Source organism: Vulpes lagopus, chromosome 18, assembly GCF_018345385.1.
Source record: "Vulpes lagopus strain Blue_001 chromosome 18, ASM1834538v1, whole genome shotgun sequence".
Classification (NCBI taxonomy): domain Eukaryota; kingdom Metazoa; phylum Chordata; class Mammalia; order Carnivora; family Canidae; genus Vulpes; species Vulpes lagopus.
In genome coordinates this window covers 28,162,333-28,188,287 of record NC_054841.1, presented here as the reverse complement: position 1 = coordinate 28,188,287, position 25,955 = coordinate 28,162,333, and the positions used below count along the sequence as shown (strand labels likewise).

The window sequence follows — 25,955 nt, the reverse complement described above, 5'->3', positions numbered from 1 at the left end:
TTTTAGAAAGTAAAATCAGGACTCAAATACAAAATAAACATGTTAAAGATTTTATTTAGTTTGGTTAATGAGAGAACTAGTAAGATGTCTTTTTTTTTTTTTTTTAAGATTTTATTTATTTATTCATGAGAGACACAGAGAGAGAGGCAGAGACACAGACAGGGGGAGAAGCAGGCTGCATGCAGGGAGCCCAACGTGGGACTCGATCCCAGGACTCCAGGATCAGGCCCTGGGCTGAAGGTAGGCGCCAAACCGCTGAGCCACCCAGGGATCCCCAGTAAGATGTCTTAATTGGTTCAAAGGAGAATCCAAAGAATAAAATATAATTAGCTTAGTAGGAATGCTGAAATGCACTTGTTTCATAGATACACAACTGGCAAAATTGGCCAAGAGCTACAGAGTAATAATCTTTTACATTTAGGACTTTATAAGGTACATTTTGCATGTATATGGACAAAAATCACTTGCATTATCTGTTTCCCTCAGTTTACATCATGATAAGGTAACCTGAAGAGTTTGTGCCTAGGTAGAAGACCCCATTAGCTGCGGATGGAGTGGTGTATGTGTAGGGACACTTGTTTCAAAGTCTTTCACGGTGTTTCCTGATGCCCTGTTGTTGGATACTTCGGGTATTTCCAATTCTTTGCTTTTACTAAAACAAAAAGCCAAAAAAAAAAGCCATCTTAGAATGTGTTGATTTTTTTTTTTTCTTTCCTAAGTAGGTTGATTCTATAGGATAGCATACTAGAAGGGGGATTGTAGGGTCAAAAGATTTTGAGTTCCAATTCACCTTGCCAAATTGTATGAACCTATCTCCCATACACAGAAAACAAACCCCATGGCAGAAAGTATTACCTCCACGGGCTCTTAAAAAGCCCTTAATCTGGGACTCCTGGGTGGCTCAGTGGTTGAGCGTCTGCCTTTGGCTCAGGGTGTGATCCTGGAGACCTGGGATCGAGTCCCACAACAGGCTCCCTGCATGGAGCCTGCTTCTCCTCTCTCTCCCTGTGTCTCTGCCTTTCTCTCTGTGTCTCTCGTGAATAAATAAAATCTTAAAAAAAAAAAAAAAAAAACCCTCAATCTTTCTTTTCTAGATGCCCCCTTACCACCCCACCACCCCATCCACTTTTCCCTAATGTTCACTGACAAGAATGAGATCTGTGGAGCATTCATTGGTTTGAGCCAATTGAGGACTCTCCTTCCAGTACTGAGGAGGGGCTTAAACTCCCCTGAAGCCCAGAGTCCCTGAGCCCTGCAACAGACTGGGTCAGGATTCTGTTAATAAAGGAGCCAGGGGTATTCCTGGGCCCAGCTAGAACTGGTTGATGTTGCTACTGACTGTATTTTCATTGTTTTCCTTCGTTGATATCTGAGAAGCATGGTGGTTATATTCACAGCCCTAGGATCCAGGAAAACTGATTCTGCTTCTGACCATCTCTAAGGCTTAAACACCCAATTACGCTGTTTCTGAGGTTTCCCACTCATTGAATGGACTTAGGGTGGATCAAGGTGAGCCCATGAATTTTAGGATGACTTTCAGCTCTAAAATTGCAATTATTTTAAATTTGATAATCATGTGAGAGACTTTCTGCAGAAAAGCAGCCACCCCCAACCCCCAATAACCATGATGACAGTTTGACTATAAATAAGCATCCCGTCGACCCCCACTTCTTTCAGGAAATGACTGACCACAGAAAACCCTCCACCCTTTCCTCTTTTGAAACATCCCCAAACTGCTCACTTGCCCCCTTGCAGCTGAGGATGATGGCCAAATGTATTGGAAGACCAGTGAGTCTCCCTCACTCCACTGATCCTACCCTTGTAAAACAGTTTTCAGTAAGACAGCAAACATTTCCTTTTTACTCAATAAAATGTACTCCCCGACACCTTTGAATCCTTGCTGAAACAAGGGTGATGGCAGAAGGATTCTCCTGCTGCAAGTTTATGAATAAGTAAGGTTTGTTAATATTGTGTTGGGCCTAGCTTTATCTTTGATACATGGGATGTGTCTCTGTAATGATAATACCCTTAATGTGTGCCTGCTTCCCGGATATGTGGGTTCATTTTGATTGACAGTGTTGGACTACAGTAGTTTCTTAGGTGCCATAGTTTAGGGATTCTCATTCAGCCCTGTAATTAAATTCAGTAAATTAATGAGGGACAGCTGACACCAAAATGGATTAAAGTAAAAATGCCAAGGGCAGCACTCCCCTGGCTTCTACCCAGATTGTGTCTGATGAGTTCCTCTGAGTTCCCTGAGTTCCATGCATGCATAGGGCAGATTGATGACGGACCCGTCAGAGGCTGAGCTTGCAGCAGCTGCCCCACAGGACACACAGGAAAGCAGCTGTCAGCTTTATTAGGAAGGTAGAAATATTAGCCAGTGGGTATGTAGAACTAGTACACTGTTGGATCTGTATGCTAATTACCACTGTAGTTCGCATGTTTTAAAATTAATTCATACATTTCTGATGGCAGTATGTGCCAAAGATTTAGGGAAATCAATTTCAGTTAACCATAGAGTATATTTATGGTATGCCAGTCTGTGATGAATGCTTTTCTAGGTGTCAGAACCAAGAAAGGCACTGCTGGCAAGGATCTTAAATTCTAGTGGAGACCCAAAACGTGAATGAATAAATAATGTCAAGTATCCAAGTGAGGCTTGGAGGAAAACCATTCCAGGTGGATGGAACAGTAAATACAAAAGTTTAGGGTGGTGAGTTAGGGGTGCTGGGGAAGACAGTAAGGACCAATGTGAGGAGAACAGAAGTATGAAGGACAGGATTGAGCAGGAGCCAGGTAAGGCAGGGCATTAAATGGCAGGTATTGTGAGTATGATGATATCTTTGGTGGATTAGCAGGGGAGTGATGTCTATTTGTTTTTAACAGATGTCTCTGGAGGGTGTCTCCAGGGTGGGCCCAGTCGGTTGGGTGTCTGACCCCTTTGTGGCTCAGGTCATGATCTCATGGGTCGTGGGATTGAGATGTGTCAGGCTCCATGCTCAGAGGGGAGTCCGTTTGGATTCTCTTTCTCTCTCTGGCCCTCCCCTTGTTCACACAATCTCTTACACGGGTGTGCTCTCTCTCTCTCAAATCTTTTTTTTTTTTTGTAAAGATTTTATTTATTCATGAAAAACAGAGAGAGGCAGAGACACAGGCAGAGGGAGAAGCAGACTCCTCCCAAGGAGCCTGATGTGAGACTCAATCCCTGGCCTGGGATCATGCCCTAAGCTGCTCAACCCCTGAGCCAGGAGTCCCTCTCTCAAATAAATCTTTAAAAAAAAAAAAAAAAAAAGTCTCTGGAAAATGGAAAATAGACTGAAGGAGATCTTGGTAACTAGTCTCCAAAGATGGCCCCCTCTGATTCCTGCACTCCCCTTGAGTCTGGGCTGGTCTTGTGGCTGCTTTGACCTGTAGAAGACAGCAGAAGGGATATTCTGGGACTTACAAGCTTAGGCTTTAAGAGACTCCCTTCCTCTTAGAACACTAGCTCTTGGGTCCACGTTACAGGCCACACAGAGGAGAATTGAGACCCACAGCCCAGAATCCTGGCTGAAGACCCAGCCAACTGCCAGTACCAACTGCCAGCCAAGTTTGGTGAGTCCCTTGTATATTCTGCCCACAAATGCCCAGCAACATCACATGAATAGAGGAACCACCTCCCTCAAGAAAACCAAAGAATTGTGAGATTTAATAAATTGGTCTTGAAGTAATTTATTTCCTAGCAATGGATAGCTGAAACGAGGGCAAGGGTGGAAGCAGGACACCAACGAGCCAGGTGCTGGGGTCATTTAGGCCAGAGGTGATAGAAGCCTTGACCAGACTGGTAGAAGTGAGGAGAGTAAGTAGATTCAGAGTACACTTTATCGATGTAACCTTTAGGCTGGACTGTGAGGGAAAAAGTCAATAGAAAAGCAGCAGCTCCTTGCCTGGCTCTCCAAACTCCAGACCACTCCCTAGAAACAACTATTAAAACTAAGGTCTCACTTTGACAATGATTGCTCTCTCGCACCAGTTGTTCATTCTGGTTTGGTGGTAGTGGTAGTGGTGAGGATTAAGAAAGAAAATAAGGGGCCCCTTGATAGGGGCTCCTGGGTAGTTTGGTTAAGCGTCTGCCTTTGGCTCAGGTCGTGATCTCAGGGTTCTGGGATCCAGCCCGGCATTGGGCTCCCTGCTCAGTGGAGAACCTGCTTCTCTCTCTCCCTCTGCCACACCCATGGCTCATGCTCTGTCTCTCTCTCTCAAATAATATTTTTTAAAAGGGGGAGGGGGCACTTGGATGGCTTAACTGACTAGTTAAGCATCAAACTCTTGATTTCAGCTCAAGTCATGATCTCAGGGTTGTGAGATCAAGTCCTGCATCAGGCTCCGAGCTCAGCAAGGAGTCTATGGAGATTCTCTGCCTCTCCCTCAGCCCCTCCCCACCTCTGCTGCTCAGTCAGTTGAGCGTTGGACTTTTGATTTCAGCTTAGGTTTGACCTCAGGGTCCTGGGGTCAAGCCCTGTGTCAAGGTCCACAGAGGGGACCTTGAGGGGAGTCTGCTTGAGGATTCTCTCCCTTTCCCATTGTGCCTCCCCCCTCCAATAAATAAATCTTTTAAAAAATCTCAATGACATAAAGACAAAGGAAATGATTAATAGATGTGACCATAAAAAAGCAAAACTATACCTTGAAAGATACCATGAACAAAAGACAAGCTATAATGAAGAGAAAATATTCACAAAATATAAAAATTTCATATCTTAAATAATATATAAATATAATAAAAATATAAAATAAATATACAATATAGGTAATACATAAACAATTTGAAAGAAAATGAATCTAATAGGAGACACCATTAAACTACTCTAAGAATTTCACATTATATTGCTTTGTGTTGATGCCTCACTTTTAGATGTCTTTTCTTGTGGTCTCATCTTCCAGACCACAGACACATAGATGTGTTCTACTCTAAGAATTTCACATTATATTGCTTTGTGTTGATGCCTCACTTTTAGATGTCTTCTCTTGTGGTCTCATCTTCCAGACCACAGACACATAGATGTGTCCCACCTTCACAATATGGTGGTCTCAGTTCCATAATGGTCTCTTATCCAGAAGATGAGATAGTTCAAGGCTTCTTTAAAGCCTTGGCTGTGGAACTTACACAGTATCCCTTCTGCCATGTTCTGTTGGTTAAAAAAATTCACATGGCCAGCTCAGACTCAAGGGGATGAAGAAATAGACTCCTCTCACTGGGAGAAACAGCAAAGTAACATCACAAAAGGATAAGGGAAAAGGGAGTTGTAATTCGTTGGGGACTATTACTATAATACTCTACCACATGATGTCCAAAAATGTCTTTCTTCTACCCTCACGACCAAGTGATAGTTTAGTTGAGAATATTATTGTAGATTGCTAATTATTTTCCCTAAGAATGAAGGTATTGCTGCATTGTCTTCTAGTTTCCAGTGTTGTTGAGAAGGGTGATATCATTTTGATTTGTTTCTTTATATGTGATTGCTTTTATCCTTCTGAAATCTTCTAGGGTCTTTTGCTTATCTGTGGTATGATAAAGTTTCATAATATGGCCTGATGTGGGTCTTTTTTTTTTTCTTTTTTTTTTTTTGTCTTTATCTCCTCCTGTTTTGCATTTACTGTGCTGAACTTTCATGTGGAAACGTGTTCTTTAGTTTGAAAGTTTCTCTCGTATTATTTGATAGCTAAATTTTCCACAAATACATTTTCTCATGAAGCAAAAGAGTGGCATTGGGGTGCCTGGGTGGCTCAGTCAGTTAAGTGTCCAAAGCTTGATTTTGGCTCAGGTCATGATTCCAGGGTTGTGAGAGTGAGCCCTGGTGAGCCCAGTGCAGAGCTTTGAGCCTGCTTAAGATTCTCCCTCTGCAACTCCTCTAACTCTGGGAAACAAACAAGGGGTAATGGAAGGGGAGGTGGGCAGGGGTTTGGGGGCACTGGGTGATGGGCACTGAGGGGGGCACTTGACAGGATGAGCACTGGGTGTTATGCTATATGTTGGCAAATTGAACTCCAATAAAAAAATATGCAAAAAAAATTTTTTTTAATTAAAAAAAAACAAGATTCTCCCTCTCTCTCTGCCCACCCCTGCCCTGTGCTCACATGCTCTTTCTCTCTAAAAAAAATTAAAAATAAAATAACAAAAGAATGTCATTATTTTATATTTTTTTGCCAATCTCTTTAATGCCTGGCTTAATAGAAGACAGCTGAATTCTCACATCTACTTCTGTATTCCATCTGTTGCAATATGTTGTTTTGGTTGCAGTATATGAAGAAATTCTGACTAGGCACATTTTAAAAGGAGCTTGTATCTGAACAGATAGATAGTACAGAAACCAATATAACTAGAAACCTGGCAACCATCTATTTACCTTAGGACTTTGCTAAATGGGAAATATTATTTTTAAAAAGAGTATACCCAATTTTGCACTGGTAGAAAACAAAACTTGCTTTGTTTTCCTGTATAAAAACCACTTAGCACTTCATTTGTGAGTCTGAATGCAGAATTTGGTGAAGACAGCAGTCAGAGAAATCATGAATCCACTTTGTAAATGTAACTAGCCAGGAGAGAATACAAGGTCAGATCATCCCCTGGCTAGTGTGTCACTTGCCATCACAATGGAATCAGATGGAAAAAACAACAACAACAACAACAACAAAGGAATCAGATGCATGGAATACAGAATTTCTTCTGCTAGGGATATGAGGGCATGGGTTAGACAGAAGACAGAGAACCTGACAATGTGGATAAGTGTGTTTGGCGAGGTACCCAGTTCATCACAAGCCACTGGGAATTCAACATGGAGGGATGGTGTTAGTTGTGCATCACTGTGATCTGGTAGATATTTTTGCATAAAATGAAGAGCATATCCATACTCTTATTACTAATTCAGAGGACACAACACTATAAGACCAAAGTTATAAACCCCTAAAACTTCCTGCCAAGAGAGTGATTGTTTTCATATACTTTGGTCTGAGCCCATGATTAGTAAGCATATGACAGAGCAGATCAGTGCAGGTAAATCCAGAAGAAACCATCCATACTTTTTATTCTTAAATTGTATCCTACCCCTGCCTTGAAGGAAGTACTAACATTAAATGATGTAGCAAGCTTTTTCTCCCTTGAATCACAGAAGGAGCTCTGAGAGCAGAAACACAGCAGCAGTGGCTGGGGGAGCTACTGGGGGGGTCATTGGCTTTTGAAGTTTCCCAGGTAAGAGCAGAGGATGGCAACAACCCAGACGAAAGCACAGACAAAAAAATAATGGAATCCTATTAAGAAATGAAAAGGAATGAACTGATACACCTAGTGGTACATATGAATCTCAGATACACTGAACGAAAAAAAGGTAGACTTTTATCAAAGAATACATTCCGTTTGATTTTATCTGAAACTCTGGAAAAGACAAATCTAATCCATCGTCACATAGATCAGTGCTTGTCAGGCCTGGGAGGGGGGGAATTGCTTGGGAAGAGGCACAAAGGAAACTTTTGGGGAGATGAGAATGTTCTCTATTTTGATTGTGGTTGCATGGGTATATACCTTTGTTGAAACTCATGGAAATGTGTATTATAAATGGATACATTTTAGTGCATGTAAATTATACCTCAAAAAGTTGATTTTGAAAAAATATATGGGGCTTCCGTTTCCAAACAAGATAAGTGGATTCTACCCTATTCCTTCTACTTACTACAACCAAAAACTTGAGAAAATATGTAAAGCAACTATCAGACTGTTCTGATGGTGGAAAAAAGATAAACTGGCTAGACAACTTGGGTCTCAAGTGATAACCTAGCTGGGAGACCTCACGAGCTTTACTACTTACTAGATCCTATTCTGGACACCAGAGAAGGTCAAACCCAAAGCCATCACCAAAGCACAAAGTCCCAACAAAAGCCCACCCTTCTGGGGTCAAAAGCTGGGAAGGACAGCAATGAAAGACTTTTTTTTAAATGTATTTATTCATGAGAGACCCAGAGAGAGAGGCAAAGATATAGGCAGGGGGAGAGGCAGGCTTCCTGCAGGGAGACCATTGTGGGACTAGATCCCAGGATCTCTGGATCAAGTCCTGAGCCAAAGGCAGACACTCAACCACTTGAGCCACCCAGGTGCCCTGAAAGACCTTTTGACAATACTTGCTCTTTCTTGGGCAAACACCATAAAATAAGCCACAGCCCTCCCTCTTCAGCAGGCTTTGGGGAGGCTGTGGCGTGGAGCCTGTCCACCATCCCTCCTATGTACTACTATGTGAGTAGTCCTCTCCCCTTACTAGTGAGGACTGATGTGGAGCTCTGTCAGCCAGCCCCATTCTGCACAAATGCAATCAGCGTGAATCCCTCTCTCTCTCCCATCCCCATGGAGTGTTGTGACAGCAGGGTAGAGCTCTGTTGCTATCCTTGCACTAAGCAAAGGTAACAGAGGCAGCACCCACCCCGTCACAGCTAGGGTGTGAGGGGAGGGTAACAAAGAAGAGGGAGCTGCAGAAAGAGATTGTTTGAATTTGTGTATGAAGTCCAGGGCACACCTACAAGTGACCTATGTGTGAAACCCACCAGAATTAACATAGAAAGCTTTGAGAATTGAACTATGATGTGGAAGACTGTACTGTTTCAGATTGGCCTCTGGGTAGCACACCATAGGGCAGACTAAAATAGGACTGATTTGGGGACTCCTGGGTGGTTCAGGGGTTGAGCGTCTGTCTTTGGCTCACGTCGTGATCCCGGGGTCCTGGGATTGGGTACCACATCGGGCTCCCCACAGGGACCCTGCTTCTTCCTCTGCCTGTGTCTCTACCTCTCTCTCTGTATCTCTCATGAATAAATAATAAAATCTTTTTTAAAAATAGGACTTATTTAAAACTAAACTGACATTCAAACACAGGCCACAAAAGTGAGCCATGGTTTTCATTTTGAACTTAAACAAGTCAAATACATACTAAAATAGTTTTTAAAAGGAACCACTAACTCGTAATATAATACCCAAAAAGTCCAGGATAAAATAAAATATGCATCATACCCAAAGCCAGAAGAAGGCTGAACTGGAATGAGAAAGGGCAATCAACAGATGGCTAACATATGGTGCCTGGCTGGCTCAGTCAGTATAGTGAGTGACTCTTGATCTCTGGGCCGTAAATTTGAGCTCCATGTTGGGCAGAGCTTACCTTAATTCTAAAAAACAAAAAACAAATGCTAACATCAAGATGACATAGATGTTGGGATTATCTAACAAGGATTTTATTATTTATTTTTAAAAGATTTTATTTATTAGATACCCATTAGAGATGACAGAGACAGAAGAAAGCAGGACCTTGGAGACAGACCACTAAAAATCCTACAACCTGAACAAAAAAACAACAAATGAACAGAACTTTAGGGGTCTGTGGGAAAATACCAAAATACATGTCTGTCACTGGAATCCCTTAAGAAGAAGAGAAGGAGTGCAGTGCAGAAAATATACTTAAATAATAGCAGAAAGCTTCCCAAATTTGGCAAAAGACATAAACCTACAGATTAAAGAGGCTGCATGAACCCCAAACCAAGAACTCATAAAAATCCTAAAATAGTGTGCACCTAACAGCCAAATTCACAGACACAGAGAGTAGAATGGTGGTTTCTAAGGGTGAGGGATGAAGGAAACTGGAGATATTTGGTTAAATGTTACAAACTTTTAGAAGATAAATATGTTTTGAGGATCTAACATATAGCAAGGGTGACTATAGCTAACAATACTATATTATGTACTTGGAAGTTGCTAGGAAAGTAGATCTATAATGTTCTCACCAGAAAAAAAGAGAAGTAGTAATCATGCAAAATGATGGAGGTGTTAACTAACCCTATTGTGGCCATCACTTTGCAATATATGTCAAATCATCATGCTGTACACCTAATATTACACAATGTTATATGCTATATCTCAGTAAAGCTGGAAAAAAATAATGAAAAAAAAATGAAAAATATCTAGGAACTGTGGGACATTTACAAAAGGTGTAGCATAGGTGGACTGTGGGCTGCCAGGGTTGGTGAAGGATCTCAAGATGGCTGGGTGAAAACTTGCTCTAAAAGCATCAATTAGGTAGCTTGGGGGAAAATCATACCCCCAAACCAGAAGGCCATTGCTAACTCCTGAAATTATAGAATGAGCCTCTTACCTCCAGATTGGCTATGCTCCCTGAGAAACCATCTGCTATCAACTGGGCTAACTACAAGGCCAGTGTGATAAAGCCTGGCTTGGTAGATGACTTTGAGAAGAAGCTTCCTTTGCCAGAGGATAAATAAACTGTTCAGGTGGATACTGAAGAAAAAGAAGATGCGAAAAGTTGTGCTGAGTTTTTGTCTCTCTCTAGACCAGGATAGAGGAATATGAAAAAGAGCTAGAGAAGATTAACATAATTCCATTTGATCAGATGACCACTGAGGAAATAATGAAGTCTTCCCAGAAACCAAATTAGACAAGAAATATCCCTATTGGCCTCATAAGCCAATCAAATATTTATAAACTTGAGTTGAGGAGAAAGCTCTGGCCCTCATGTTATAAACACTGGACATTAAAAATAATTATACAGAAAAAAAAATTGCATACATAAAACAGGAAAACTAGAAGGAGAAGAGAGAGAAAGAAGTAGTGGTAATGGCTTAGAGTTTTCCAGAATTAATGATAGACACCAGACCACAAATCCAGGAAGCTCAGAAAATACCAAGCAGAAGAAACACCAAAAATCTACACCTAAGTGTATCCTATTCAAATTGCAGGAAAATAGGGGTGCCTGGCTGACTCAGAAGAGCATGCAACTATTGATCCTTGGGCTCCATGTTGTATGTAGAGATTACTAAAAAAAAAAAAAAAAAGTAAACTTAAAAAAGTCAAATTGCAGGAAAACAAAGAAAAAATGTTTGAAAGAAGCCAAAGTGGAACAAAATGTACCTTACCTATCAAGGAACAAGGATGAGCATTACATTAGATTTCGCATCAGAAACCATGCAAGCAAGAAGAGAGTGGAGTGAAATATTTAAAGTGTTGAAAGAAACCAGCCTACAATTCTGTAATCAGCAAAATTATCATTCAAAAGTGTAGGAGAAATAGTCTTAGACAAAAACCAAAGGAAGTTGTGGCCAGTAGACCTGCCTTCCAAAAAATATTAAAAGTTCTTCAGGGAGAAGTAAAATGATTATAGGTTAGAAACTCAGGTCTATACAAATGAAAGATAAAGTCTTTGTGTTTGGGGCACCTGCCTGGCTCATTTGATAGAGCATGCCGCTCTTGACCTCAGGGTCCTGAGTTTTAAGCCTCATGTTGGGCATGGAGCCTAATTAAAAAAACATACAGGGCAGCCTGGGTGGCTCAGCAGTGTAGTGCCGCCTTCAGCTCAGGGCCTGATCCTGGAGACCCGGGATCGAGTCCCACGTCAGGCTCCCTGCATGGAGCCTGCTTCTCCCTCTGCCTGTGTCTCTGCCTCTCTCTCTCTCTCTCTCTCTCTCATAAATAAAATCTTTTAAAAAAATAGACCACATTCTGGGCCATAAAACACACCTGAAAAGTTTTGAAAGAATAGAAATCATATGAAGTTTGCTCTTAGACCACAATGGAATTAAATTGGAAATGTATAACAGAGAGATAGCTGGAAAATCTAACATATTTGGAGATTAAGCAACATACTTCTAAATAATGCATGGATCAAAGAAGTCTCAAGAAATATATAAATATTTTGAGTTAAATGAAAACACAACAAAATGTACGAAAAGCCATGCTTAGAGGGAAATTTATTGCATTAAATATGTATATCAGAAAAGATCTGAAATCAACAATCTAAGCTTCCACCTTAAAAAACTAGAGAAGGTGTCCATCGACTGATGAATGACTAAAAGAGATGTGATCAGAAAGAATGAAATCTTGCCATTTGCAACAACATGGATGAAACCAGAGGGTATTATGCTAAGTGAAATAAGAATAAGTCAGAGAAAGATATGATTTCACTCATGTGGAATTTAAGAAACAAAACATGAACATAGGGAAGAGAAGTAAAAATAAAATAGGATAAAAACAGAGTGGGAGGCAAACTGTAAGAGACTCAACTATAGAGAACAAACTGAGGGTTGCTAGATTGGAGGTGGGCGGGGGATGGGCTAAATGGGTAATGGAGGACACTTGTGATGAGCACTGGGTATTATATGTAAGTGATGAATCATTAAATTCTACTCCTGAGTTGAAAACAATACTACACTATTTGTTAACTAACTTGAATTTTTTTTTTTTTGTTTAAAATTTTTATTTATTTATGATAGTCACAGAGAGAGAGAGGCAGAGACATAGGCAGAGGGAGAAGCAGGCTCCATGCACCGGGAGCCCGACGTGGGATTCGATCCCGGGTCTCCAGGATCGCGCCCTGGGCCAAAGGCAGGCGCTAAACCGCTGCGCCACCCAGGCTTCCCAACTAACTTGAATTTAAATAAAAAATAAAATAGAGAAGGAAGAGCTATATAAGCAGAAGAAAAGAAGTATAAAAAATTAAATCAGAAATCAAGGAAATTGGGGTGGCAGGTAGTTCAGTCAGTTAAATGTCTGCCTCTGGCTCAGGTCATGATCCCATGTCCTGGGTTGGAGCCCTGTGTAGTTTCCTGCTCTGCTGGGAACCTCCTCTCCCTCTGCTCCCCAATCCCCACTCATGCGCTCTCTCAAGTGTTTTCTGTCTCTCTCTCAAATCTTTCTCTTTTTTGTATATTTTTTTATTGGAGTTCGATTTGCCAACATATAGCATAACACCCAGTGCTCATCCTGTCAAGTGCCCCCCTCAGTGCCTGTCACCCAGTCACCCCATCCCCCCACCCACCTCCCTTTCCACCACCCCTTAATTGTTTCCCAGAGTTAGGAGCCTCTCATGTTGTGTCTCCCTCACTGATATTTCCCACTCATTTTCTCTCCTTTCGCCTTTATTCCCTTTCACTATTTTTTATATTCCCCAAATGAATGAGACCATATAATGTTTGTCCTTCTCCGATTGACTTACTTCACTCAGCATAATACCCTCCAGTTCCATCCACGTTGAAGCAAATGGTGGGTATTCATCATTTCTAGTGGCTGAGGAATATTCCATTGTATACATAGACCACAGCTTCTTTATCCTTTCGTCTCTCGATGGACACTGAGGCTCCTTCCACAGTTTGGCTATTGTGGATATTGCTGCTATAAACATGGGATGCTGATGTCCCAGCATTTCATGCATCTGTATCTTTGGGGTAAATCCCCAGCAGTGTAATTGCTGGGTCGTAGGGCAGTTCTATTCTTTGAGGAACCTCCACACAGTTTTCCAGAGTGGCTGCACTAGTTCACATTCCCACCAACAGTGCAAGAGGGTCCCCCTTTCTCCACATCCTCTCCAACATTTGTTGTTTCCTGTCTTGTTAATTTTCCCCATTCTCACTGGTGTGAGGTGGTATCACATTGTGGTTTTGATTTGTATTTCCCTGATGGCAGGTGATGCGGAGATTTTCTCATGTGCTTGTTGGCCATGTCTATGTCTTCCTCTGTGAAATTTCTGTTCATGTCTTTTGCCCATTTCATGATTGGATTGTTTGTTTCTTTGCTGTTGAGTTTATTAAGTTCTTTATAGATCTTGGAAACTAGCCCTTTATCTGATAGGTCATTTGCAAATATCTTCTCCCATTCTGTAGGTTGTCTTTTAGTTTTGTCGACTGTTTCTTTTGCTGTGCAGAAGCTTTTTATCTTGATGAAGTCCCAATAATTCATTTTGCTTTTGTTTCCCTGGCCTTCATGAATGTATCTTGAAAGAAGTTGCTGTGGCCAAGTTCAAAAAGGGTGTTGCCTGGGTTCTCCTCTAGAATTTTGATGGATTCTTGTCTCATATTTAGATCTTTCAACCATTTTGAGTTTATCTTTGTGTTTGGTGTAAGAGAATGGTCTACTTTCATTCTTCTGCACGTGGCTGTCCAATTTTCCCAGTACCATTTATTGAAGAGACTGTCCTTTTTCCAGTGGATAGTCTTTCCTGCTTTGTCAAATATTAGTTGACCATAGAGTTGAGGGCCCTCTTCTGGGTTCTCTATTCTGTTCCATTGATATATGTGTTTTTGTGCCAGTGCCATACTGTCTTGATGATCACAGCTTTGTAGTACAACCTGAAATCCGGCATTGTGATGCCCCCAGCTCTGGTTTTCTTTTTCAATATGTCCCTGGCTATTCGGGGTCTTTTCTGATTCCATACAAATCTTAAGATTATTTGTTCCAACTCTCTGAAGAAAGTCCATGTCCAGTATTTTGATAGGGATTGCATTAAACGTGTAAATTGCCCTGGGTAGCATTGATATTTTCACAGTATTAATTCTTCCAATCCATGAGCATGGAATATTTTTCCATCTCTTTGTGTCTTCCTCAATTTCTTTCACAAGAGTTCTGTAGTTTTTAGGATATAGATCCTTTACCTCTTTGGTTAGGTTTATTCCTAGGTATCCTTTGCTTTTGGTGCAATTGTAAATGGGATTGACTCCTTAATTTCTCTTTCTTCAGTTTCATTGTTAGTGTATAAAAATGCGACTGATTTCTGGGCATTTATTTTGTATCCTACCACACTCCCAAATTGCTGTATGAGTTCCCGCAACGTTGCGGAGGGGTCTTCTGGGTTTTCTATATACAGTATCATGTCATCTGCAAAGAGGAAGAGTTTGACTTCTTTGCCGATTTGAATGCCTTTATTTCTTTTTGTTGTCTGATTGCTGAGGCTAGGACTTCCAGTACTATGTTGAATAGCAGTGGTGAGAGTGGACATCCCTGTCTTGTTCCTGATCTTAGGGGAAAGGCTCCCAGTGCTTCCCCATTGAGAATGATATTTGCTGTGGGCTTTTTGTAGACAGCTTTTAAGATGCTGAGGAATGTTCCCTCTATCCCTACACTCTGAAGAGTTTTGATCAGGAATGGATGCTCTTTTGTCAAATGCTTTCTCTGCATCTATTGAGAGGATCATATGGTTCTTGGTTTTTCTCTTGTTGATATGATCTATCATGTTGATTGTTTTATGAGTGTTTAACCAGCCTTGCAACCCGGGGATAGATCCCACTTGGTCATGGTGAATCATCTTCTTGATGTACCGTTGGATCCTGCTGGCTAGTATCTTGTTGAGACATTTTCCATCTGTGTTCGTCAGGGATATTGGTCTGTAATTCTCCTTTTGGTGGGGTCTTGGGAATTAAGGTGATGCTGGCCTCATAAAACGAATTTGGAAGTATTCCATCCCTTTCTATCTTTCAGAACAGCTTTAGGAGAATAGGTATTATTTCTTCTTTAAACGTTTGATAGAATTCCCCTGGAAAGCCATCTGGCCCTGGAATTTTGTGTCTTGGGAGGTTTTTGATGACTGCTTCAATTTCCTCCTGGTTATCGGCCCGTTTTCTATTTCTTCCTGTTCCAGTTTTGGTAGTTTTTGGTTTTCCAGATATCTCAAATAAATCTTTAAAAAAATAGAAATCAATGAAATTGAAAACAGGAGATCAGTAGAGATCAACAAAACTGAAACTGGTTCTTTGGGGGAAAAAATCATTAAAATTCATAAGCCTCCCAAGCTAACCAAGAAAAAAGAAAGAACAAATTACAAATATCAGACATGAAGAAGGGGTTGTTGAAAGGATAATGAAGGAATATTATGAAGAGCTTTATGCCCATAAATTTGTTAATGTAGATGAAGTGGGCCAATTCCTTGAAAGACACAAACCACCTAAACTCATAAAAGGAGAAATAATTTTAATAGGCCAATATTTACTAAAGAAATAGAGAAAAACCAGATTAAGACATTTATAAGGAAGGAGTATTACAGACCAATATATTTCATGAATGTAGATGCAAAAAATACTAAAAAAATATTAGCAAATCAAATCTAGCAATATATAAAAAACACTTACACAACATGACCAAATAAGACTTATTCTAGGTATGGAAATCTGTTTCGGTCATTCAACATGATCACATTAACAGGCTGAAGGAGAAAAATCATGATCTATCAGTAGATGCAGAAAAAGCATTTGACAAAATCCAACACCCATTCATTATAAAAACTTTCAACTTATGGTTAATAGGGAACATTCTCAAACATTGATAGAGAATGTTTACCATAATCCTATGGTTCGCATCATATTTATTAGAGAGACACTGGATACTTTCCCCCTTAAATTAAGAATATGTGAAGTTGTCCCCTCTCACCACTCCTATTCAATGCTGGACTGAAGTCCTAGTTAATGCAGTAAGTATAATGCATATATATATATGCAGGGGGAGGGCATAAATAAAACTGTCTTTGTGCATGGTGGACATGGCTGTCTATGTATAAAATCCCAGAAATTTGACCAAAAAAATCTGGAAATATTAAATGATTATAAGAAGGTCACAGGATATAAAGTTAGTATGTAAAGGTCAGTTGCTTTCCATTGCCAGCAATGAGTAGTTGGAAACACAATACCATTTACATTAGCAGCAAAAATAATGAAATGTGGAGGCATCTGTCCAACAAAATAGGTACAAGCTTTATATAAAGAAGATTATAAAATTCCAATGAAAGGAATCAAAGAAGATATAAATAAATGTAGAAGAGAGTTCGTGTGCATGGATAGGCAGACTAAATATTTTTAAAATGTCAATTCTCCCTAATTCCATCTATAAATTCAACATAATCCCAATGAAAACCCAGTAAGCTTTTTTTTTTTCATATTGATGACCTGACGTAATATATGAAAAGGCAAAGGGCCCAGAATGGCCAACACAGTACTGAAGAAGAATGAAGTCTTCATTCTGGAATTCAGACTCTGTGAATTCAGAGGATTCACACTACCTGACTTTAAGGCCTACTATATAGATCTACAGTAATCAAGACAGTGTGGCATTGGTGAAAAAATACACAGATTGATCAGTGAAACAGAACAAAGCTCAGAAATAGACCCACACAAATGTAGTCAACTGATCTTTGACAAAAGAGTAAAGGCAATTCAATGGTGAAAGGATAATCCTTTCAACAAATGGTGCTAGAACAATTGGGCATCCATATACAAAAAAAGTGAAGCTAGATTCAGCCCTTATGCTTGTTACAAAACTAACTCAAAATGTATCTTAGAGTATAAAGTGCAAAACTATAGAATCTAGCATAAGAGCAAATCTGAGTGACCTTGGGTTTGGCAGCGAATTTTTAAATTCAACACTAAAAGCACAATCCATATGGGGCACCTGGGTGGTTCAGTTGGTTGACCGCCTGCCTTCAGCTCAGGTCATGATTCTAGGGTCCTGGAATCGAGCCCCACATTGGGCTTCTGCTCAGCAGGGAGCCTGCTTCTTCCTTTCCTTCTGCCTGCCACTCCCCTTGCTTGTGCACACTCTGTCAAATAAATAAATAAAATCTTTAAAAAAGATCCATAGAAGAAAAAAATGATTCCGTTGGACTTTGTTAAAAGTTAAAACTTCAGCTTTGTGGAAAAATGTTAGGAGATTGGAAAGATAAGCCACTTCTCCAGACTGAGGATATTTGCAAAACATATTTGATAAAGGACTGGTACCCAAAATATACAAAGAGTATTTAAAACTCAATAATAATAAAAAACCTAATTCAAAAATGGGCAAAATATGTGAACAGACACATCACCAAGGAAAATATACAGATTGCAAATACGTATATCAAAGATGCTCAATATCATGCCATTAGGGGATTGTGAATTAAAATGAGATATCACTTCATACCTTTACAATGGCTAATATCCACGAAACTGATAATACCAAATACTGGCAAAGATAAAAAGTGATAGAAATTCTCATTCATTGCTGACAGGGATGCAAAATGGTACAGTCACCTTGGAAGACAATTTGGTAGTTCTTACAAAAGTAAATATATTCTTACTATGCAATCTCAGCAGTTGTGCTCCAACATACCCAATTGCATTGAAAAGTTGTGTGTAGGGGCACCTGGGTGGCTTGGGTGGTTAAGTGTCCAACTTTTGATTTTGGCTCGGGTCATGATCTCAGGGTGGTGAGATCAAGCCCCATGTCAGGCTCTGCCCTCAGTGCAGAGTCTGCTTGGGATTTCCTCTCTTCCTCTCCTTCTGCCCCTCCCTCCACGTGTGTGCGTGCACATGCACATGCACTTTCTCTCAAATAATAAATAAATCTTAAGAAAAGTTACATCTACATGAAAAACGTGTGAATGTTTATAGCATCTTTATTCATAATATCTAAGAACCAGAAACAACCAAAATGTTCTTCATTGGTGAGTGGGTAAGCAAACTATTGTACCCAGACAATGGAGTATTATTCAGCCATAAAAAGAAATGAACTATCAAGCCACAAAAAGACATGGAGGGTCCTTCAATGCCAGGTGAGCTTGGGAAGACAACTTAGGTCACCAGAGGGCTGGAAATGGAGGTACTAAATAAAGCCTCAGAAACCAGAGAATTCGACCTTGGTAAACATTCCTTTTGAGAACCTGCCTACATTGTTATGTATGTTCTCTTGGACTTTGATGAAACCCAAGTATAAAAGACTTTGTGGCATAGCAAGAACTCAGCCTTTTTCTCTGTTCTGGAAGGAGCTACCTAGAAATAGCAACTGAGGCCCCACAGAGAACCCTAAGGACAGGAAGAAGCTGGGCCACCCTCAGCTGCATCTGCTCTTGCCCTGTGACCTCCTTGCTTCCACGAGATCTACCCTTGGCTAGATCAATGTGAAGTTAGGGTGTACACCTAAGTGTGTGTTCTCTTCCAGGCAGTCTGGTGTTCCACAGCCGGTCAGAGAGCCATCAGATGAAAAGTGGGAGGGGAGCAGAGGTTCCAGGCAGAAAATGAGGCTGTTTTCTAACCAAGCTCTGCTGTAGCGTAGCCCACCAGAAAGAAGATGGCTGACTGACAGGATGGAGAGATGTCATTTGGGGCCCCAGCCTGGAGCTGTGGGGCCTCTGCAACAGCGGGACGCTAGGAAGGCATTTCTTACAGGCTGGAAACGGGGTGGCCACAGGGCAACCACAATGTAGCTCCAATGGCAGGGGTCGCTGGGAGTTAGGGGCGGCCAGAGCACAGGCATTCAGCCCCCTTCACATGAGGGGCTGCTACAGAGCATTCATGGCCTAAGAGAGGGTGTGACTTCCCTAAGACAGACAGCATGTTATAATTGAGTTAGGCCTAGGACTCAGAAGCCATGGCTCCCTGTTCCCAGCTGCCTGCCTCCCTTCCTCATTCACCCCTTCCTGGGGATGCCCAGTGGTTAAATCATGTTCTGATCATCAAAACAACACATGAGATGAGCACAGTGGAGTACTGGCATGGAGGGAATGGGGAGGGGGCAGAGGTAGATCTGCCCAGTGCAGGCAATGAGGGAGCGTCATCTGCACAAAGTTGAAAAACACTAATGAAACCTCTAAAAGTGAGTCTGCTTTTTATTATCACTCCGCACTGGCAGCTCTCACTGAAGCTGGTGATGAAATTTCTCCTCCCAGTCAAAATATTTTGTTAGTCTACGTTCTAAACAATCACTGCTGTTACTGTAAGGTTGAATATGAGATTAGCACATTAGAAGACAACATGAACTATGATAAACACTGGGTTCGACACGGAGGGTAGTCCAGAAAACCCCATTGTACACTTGGCTCCCAACATACCCAGAATCAACCACAGGCATTGGCTTCAAGTTTAGTAACAGCTGGGAATGGTTCAACTCAACTTTAGCCGCTGGTGCTCCATGCAGTGCTCCCCAGACCCTTGCATTTAAACAGCAGATGGAGGACAGGCAGTGCCAGCTCTGTGACTGCCAGAGGCCAAAGCCGAGCTCCAGGAGCCTCACACTGGCCTGTGCACATCACACACTCTGACCACCATGGGTTCACTCTTTTGCAAGTGTTTCTTAATCTGCTCTTTTTCCTTTTTACCAAAAAAAAAAAAAAGACTTAAAAGTATTAATTCATTACAATTTTCTTTTCCTATTTACAAAACTATAATTTTGTATGTGTTCAGTTTGTTACTTTTCACGGCCACAATTATATATATATAATATATATATTTCAGATTATTAATATTAGTAGTTATGTTGCATAGGAGGTGAGGGGGGAAATGGCTGCTGCATGCAAATTCTGTGCCAGGTTGTACTCAGCCCTGATGTCCCCCAAAACTTTGTGCTAACTCCATGAGATGGGCTTTGGTAGCCCATTGAACAGGTGAGGACTGTAAGGCTCAGGATTATGTAGTTAATAAGTGGCAGAAGGAGGATTCAAATCCAAGGATGGCCTGATTCCAAAGTACATATTTGCAATGCCAGTGAATGTTGAGACCCTGCAAGGAGCAAGGCAGGGGGACGTGGGCTGGGGGGAAGGGGTGGGCTGTGAAGCATGAGGATATGTGAGGAGTCAGGGAATGGGGAGTTCCAGCCAGAGCTCTATCACTCTCTAGCTGCATGGCCTTGGACAAGTCCCATCTCTTCAAAGTCTCAAAGGTCCACGATTCCACAATTCAGACTAAGACAGTGGTCTGGACAGTGAGCTTGGCTGGTGAGTAAGTCTGACTTTTCCTTGCTCCATGTCTAAGAACTAGACCTCAAGTTCCCCTGGTCTGCCCCAGCCTGTACCCTTGGAGGTCCATGTGGCATTATGGTCAAAAACATAAGCCTGGGTACTGGGAAGGGTGACTTTGAGTCCCAGATCCAACATCTCCTTCCCAGATGACTGACATGGGACATGTCCCTCCATGTCTTTGATCTCAGTTTCTAAACCACAGAGTAGGATCATCCTCTTGACCTCAAAGGGTAGGTGTGAGAATTAAAACAACAATAACTGATAAGTATTGGGCAGTCCTTATATGCCAACACTGTTCTAAGAGTGTTGCTCTTCTCGTGAAGCTATTATTATCATCTACAGACAAGGCAACACAGAAATAGCCTGGTGATGTTACTTGCCCAAGGTCATAACTCTGTTCTGCTTAGCTTGGTGCCTGTCCTGCAGGAAATGATAACTCCATCAGAACTAGTTCTGACAGACCAGCCCCACACTGGCATCTTAACGTTTTTTGGGATGAGGATATGCTCCACAACCGATGTCTACGAAACATGCCAATCAGTGGGCGGAGGGTGATTAAGTGTCTTCACTGTGGGCTATCCAGTGGTTCCCGTGGTTGCAGTCAAGCCTGATGGAATTTTACCAGCTTGGATCCCTAATTATCACTTAACAAGACTTCTAAAATGACGCCACATGAAAACATAAGGTTAAGTTTACAGTCTATCGCCAGCCAGGTGATGCAATTAGAAGTAAAAATTGCCAGATTCTTCCAAAGAAAGTTTAGACTCTAAATATGAAGAACTTTGATCAAATCACTAAAAGACAATTTTATTAATAAAAGCATACTATTGTTAGTCTTTTTTTTCTTAAGATTTTATTTATTTATTCATTCATGAGAGACACAGAGAGAGAGAGAGGCAGAGACACAAGTAGAGGGAGGAGTAGGCTCCATGCAAGAACTCCATCCTGGGTATCCAGGATCATGCCCTGGGCTGAAGGCGGCGCTAAACCGCTAAGCCACCTGGGCTGCCATACTGTCAGTCTTTTAAGGGCATACCTGATATGCTTTTTTCATCAAAAAGCTGTTATTTAAATGGATGTAATATTTTCCTTTAAAAAATTATCTTACTATTGATGGTAAAATAGAATCAAGTAACTCCAACTAAACAGTCACTATTCTTCCGATTGTAAGCAACAGAAAATCCACTTGAAACTGACTGTAAGTGATAAAGGTATGTATAGGCTCCTGGGCCGGAAAAGCCTCGGGCAGTTGGCTTCAGGCACAGCTGGACTGGAGGTACTGAGCTACATCAGCAGTTGGATCTCTCCACCTCCAAGCTCTGCCTTCTCTGCCTCGGCCCCATTCCCAAGGGAGGCAGGAGGGCTGCCAGCAACTCCAGCCGCCAGCCCTCCCAGGTTTTATGCTTCCAGACTTCTCAGCATTTGGGCTAAGTCCTGAACCCGACTGCCATTGGCTGGGATTGGGTCACGTGGCTACCCTGGACACCTCAGGAAATGGAATGCAGGCATTTCCCTGTCTGGTTACCTTCCTCCCCATGGAGTCAGGGATGGAGTCAGCTCCACTCACTGCACTTGGCTGAGGTGGAGGGAGGAGGCTTCCCCCACGGCTACTAAGGAGAAGTGGATTCTGGGTGACCCCCAAGTAGTAGCCATACTTGAAAGACTGTAATTGCTGGTGATAGGAACGTTCAGAAAGGTGATTCCTACCAGATCGTCCACCTGACAGCTCAGGGGATCCCAGAAAGAAAAAGCACCACTGCCGGACCACCTGTCAGAGCGAGAAGAACCCTTGGAGGTCCCTGGTGTGGTAGGAACAGGAAGCTAGAGACCCAGAGAGGGGGAATGACTGGTTCAAGGCTATAAAACAGCCCACAGGTGGGAATGAAACCAGAACACAAATCTCCCGTATCTTGGCTCTCCATCCAGTGCTCCCAGCTGGCCTGTGAGGGCCAAAGCGGGCTCTGGAAGGGGGCCTTGGGCTGGTTCCTTAATCTTGGATGAGGAGCCCCTCCACTTCCCTGGAGACTTTCTTCCAGCAGCCATAATGGAGTGTGTTTGACATGTCTCCCGACACCTGCTCCCTTGTCCCACTCTGCACTGGGGTCCCCCCGGCTGTCTCAGATGCATGGGAGACGGGTGAGAAGTGCCCTGGATTTCCACAGGCATTCCCAGTCGTCCATGGCGCCATCTAAGGCAGGAAGCGCAGCCCCAGATTGGTCCCTGTACCAGCTCCAGCTGCCCCCTCCTTTCTGGAGCTCGCACCGTCCAGCCAGGCTGGGCCTTGCCGGGTTTCCCATGGCCCTGGCTCCAAATCTTCACTGGATCCGATTCTAAGAAAGCTGCAGGTTCTCCATATCTGGTGTTTAAAGCAGGAAACCAGTGGTCTTGAACCTACCCGCCAGGCTGGCTGGGCACTTCTCTGGGAGGGGCTTGGGTGCCGCAATCTGATTGGATGCAGGAGGGAGCCTGTCTCTAAGCTTTGTTTGCATAATCACCTTTTATCTAGAAGGTGTGCCTATTGGGTTGGGAGGAGGGGTTCTGATGGAGATTAGGAGGGGGTTAAGCACCCATCCGCCCACCCCTTTCCGTTTGTCATCATCAATTTAAATTAGAGGAAGCCTACCTTAACTCAATGACAGGGCGCCGGGGGCGGGACCCAGGTCCCTTGCTGCTGGGGAAGATGGGGTGGGGGCGGGGCGCATGGATAGAATCTTCCCAGCGCGTCGGGACCTGAGACAGGAATAACCGAGGGCTGTATTTATGACGTAGAAAGCGGTCAGTGACGTAAGTGAAAAGGAAAAAGATGAGAAACTATATAGGGCATGAGTGTGTGTGTGTAGTAACAGTGGTTAAGAGCTTAGGGCCTGGAGCCAGAGCTAGGATCAGATCGCACCTTCCGCCGTCTTGACCTTGGGCCTTCCACCTGAACTCTGTGCCTGCACCGCTTCATCTGAACACAGGGCTAAATACTAGGAGAAGGTGAGGATCCCAGGAGAGAAGCCACGGCAGGCGGCGAGGCAGGTGCCGGCAGACAGTAAGGTCCCAAGGGCGGGCGGCAATCTCGTGGCCCCCGGCGCGGGGGCCTGGTTCTCACGGTGAGGGTGGCGCCCGGCCGCGCCCTGCCTCCGGAACCCGGCTCCCGGCTGCCCATTGTTGCGCCTTCCGGGCCTGGGGGCCGGGAATCCGCCGCAGCAGCTCGGCCCCCGCGGGGAGGGCATCCGGGCCGCGGCCGCCCTCCCCCGCGCCTTGGGCGCCCCGCCAGCCAGGCCCCTCCCGCCGCGAGCCGCCGCCCCGGGACGCGAGCACTGGACTGCGAGTCCTGGGGCCTCGCTCCCACTCGGCCCAGTGCCGTCTCTGGCAACACGGAAGCCGGCGGAGAAGCCCACCCACTAGGGCCGCGGGCGAGTTAGTGAGATCGCGCTCGCACCGGGCCGAGCTCCCGGCCGCCTGCACGTCTGTCCTCGGTCTTACCCGGGTGAGCTCTCAGCGCTGCTGGCCACGCCACCGGGAGCCAGCCGGTCGGATGCCGCCCTGCCGTCTGGGCCTGGGTGGATTCCTCAGATCAGGCCGCCTCTGCTGCCCGCCTCAACCTTTCCCCAGCACCAGGCAAAAAACTGGGTGAAAGGGCTGGGCAGCTTTCCCAGGCTGGCAGCCTCCCCAGCCAGGATCTAGAGTCCTTGCATCCTGGCTCTGCGGCTGGCTGAATTGCTGTGTGACCTTGAGCAAGGCCTTCCCCCTCTGAGTCCCAGCCTCCCTCCCCTAGGGGCAGAGAAGGCAGGTGTAGCCTCTCTTCCCGGCGCCCGGCTGCCTGGCTGGGCTACCCTGGGAAGTTGTTTGATCCCCTGGGCTCAGTTATCTTATCTGCAAAATTGTTATGCCCACGTAGATTCAGCAGACAACACCGGGTCTTCGGATACATCTTTCTTGTCTTTCTGCCACCCTCTGCCCCGTTTCTCGGCTCCAAGGGGGGAGTATGCCACTGGGACTGGCTATCTGAGTCATCCGAGGAGGAGATGGAGCCTCGGCATTGTCCCTCTGCACGGGGCAGGACCAGGACCAGCTCTTGATATGGGTTCTCCCCACCCTGCCCTGGGAAGAGGGAGGCCTCTGTGGCCATAGGTTGGCTTTGAGTACCCATGGTGCAGGAGTGAGCCTCCTGTCAACAGAGAGAGTTGACTCAAGATTTAAGGAGTAAAAAGGAATTGGGGCTTACAAAATTTAGCCCTATTCTTAGAGTACCTTCCTGCTGCCTTCCTGTTCCCAGGGCATCCTCTGGTGTTTATTCTTCCACCTGGCAACCTCTGTCCCTCACGCTGCCTTCCTTCCCCTGAGCCCCTCTCTGTTTTCTCCGGTCTTGTGGCCTGCCACCGGAACCCCCAGATTTCTGTTACACAGAACAATTGACCTGTTAGGAGTTTCGATGGGGGTGGGGGCTTGGGTACCCCCATGATCACCATAAACTGCTTCAAAGCCATCTCAAAGAAAATCACTGCCAAAGAAATCTTAGGAATATATTGTGCTTTTGTAAGCACCCCCCCCACACACACACACACACTCAGCTGCCTCCCCCAGGCTTCTCTTAGGCAAGCTCCTGTGCTCAGATTTGCCCACTTAAATTCATCAAAGGGCTTAGGAGGGCAAAGGGTCTTCCACCAAAGAGTATTGCCTTCCAGGGAAAGGCTGCCAGGAGTATAAAGGCATGTTCGCCCCCATAATCTTCACTAAAATTCTGCCTACTGGGAAATGCTCTTCCGATTTCACAGCAGTGGGATCTGAGCCTCCCTGCTGGGATTGGAACATAGGACTGTCTGGCATCACAGCCCCTGGCTCTGGGACATCCCTTCTTTCCTTCTCTCTAGCCCCTCTTGCCCCAGGTAGGTCCCGCTGGGCTGAGTGCAGCACCCCAGGGCACAGCTGCTCACCCCGCCTGTGCTCAGGTGATCACAGTTGCCCGGCACACGCCTGGGGTCCTTCGTAATATCCTCCTCCTTATTTTTTCCCACACTCTGCCCTCCAGCCATGTGGCAGGATGACACTTCTCCATCCTTTTGAAATTGGGTAGGGTCATGTAACCAGCCTTGGCTAAGGAAGTGTGAGAAGTGACATCTGTCACCTTAGGCCAGAGCACTGTTACCAGGTGGAGACCCTCTCCTTCTGCGTGGCTACTGACAACTTTTGAGATGGTGGCTGCCCCATCGCCCTGGGCCCTGGAGTGAGAAGCAGTGGAGAGCCCTCCAGACCTATAAGGACATACTATGTGCATGAGAAATAGCTTAGTGTTAGATGCCACCGGGATTTGGGGTTGTTATCGCAGCGTGACCCAGCAAAACCAAGATGGAAGTGAGACACGGCGTGGAGGACGCTCTGTCTCTGAAGACCTGCTTTGTGTTCTTTCATGAGATG

The 25,955-nt window shown here is 43.8% G+C and overlaps 1 long non-coding RNA gene across 1 annotated transcript; it reads right to left on the bottom strand.

Moving 5' to 3' along the window:
- Positions 1-295: 295 nt before the first annotated feature.
- On the bottom strand, positions 296-25,955 carry LOC121478201. Its single transcript, XR_005984431.1, has 2 exons — positions 23,176-25,955; positions 296-652 (listed from the first exon to the last, which is right to left on the bottom strand). It is a non-coding gene; the product is annotated as an uncharacterized LOC121478201 (long non-coding RNA).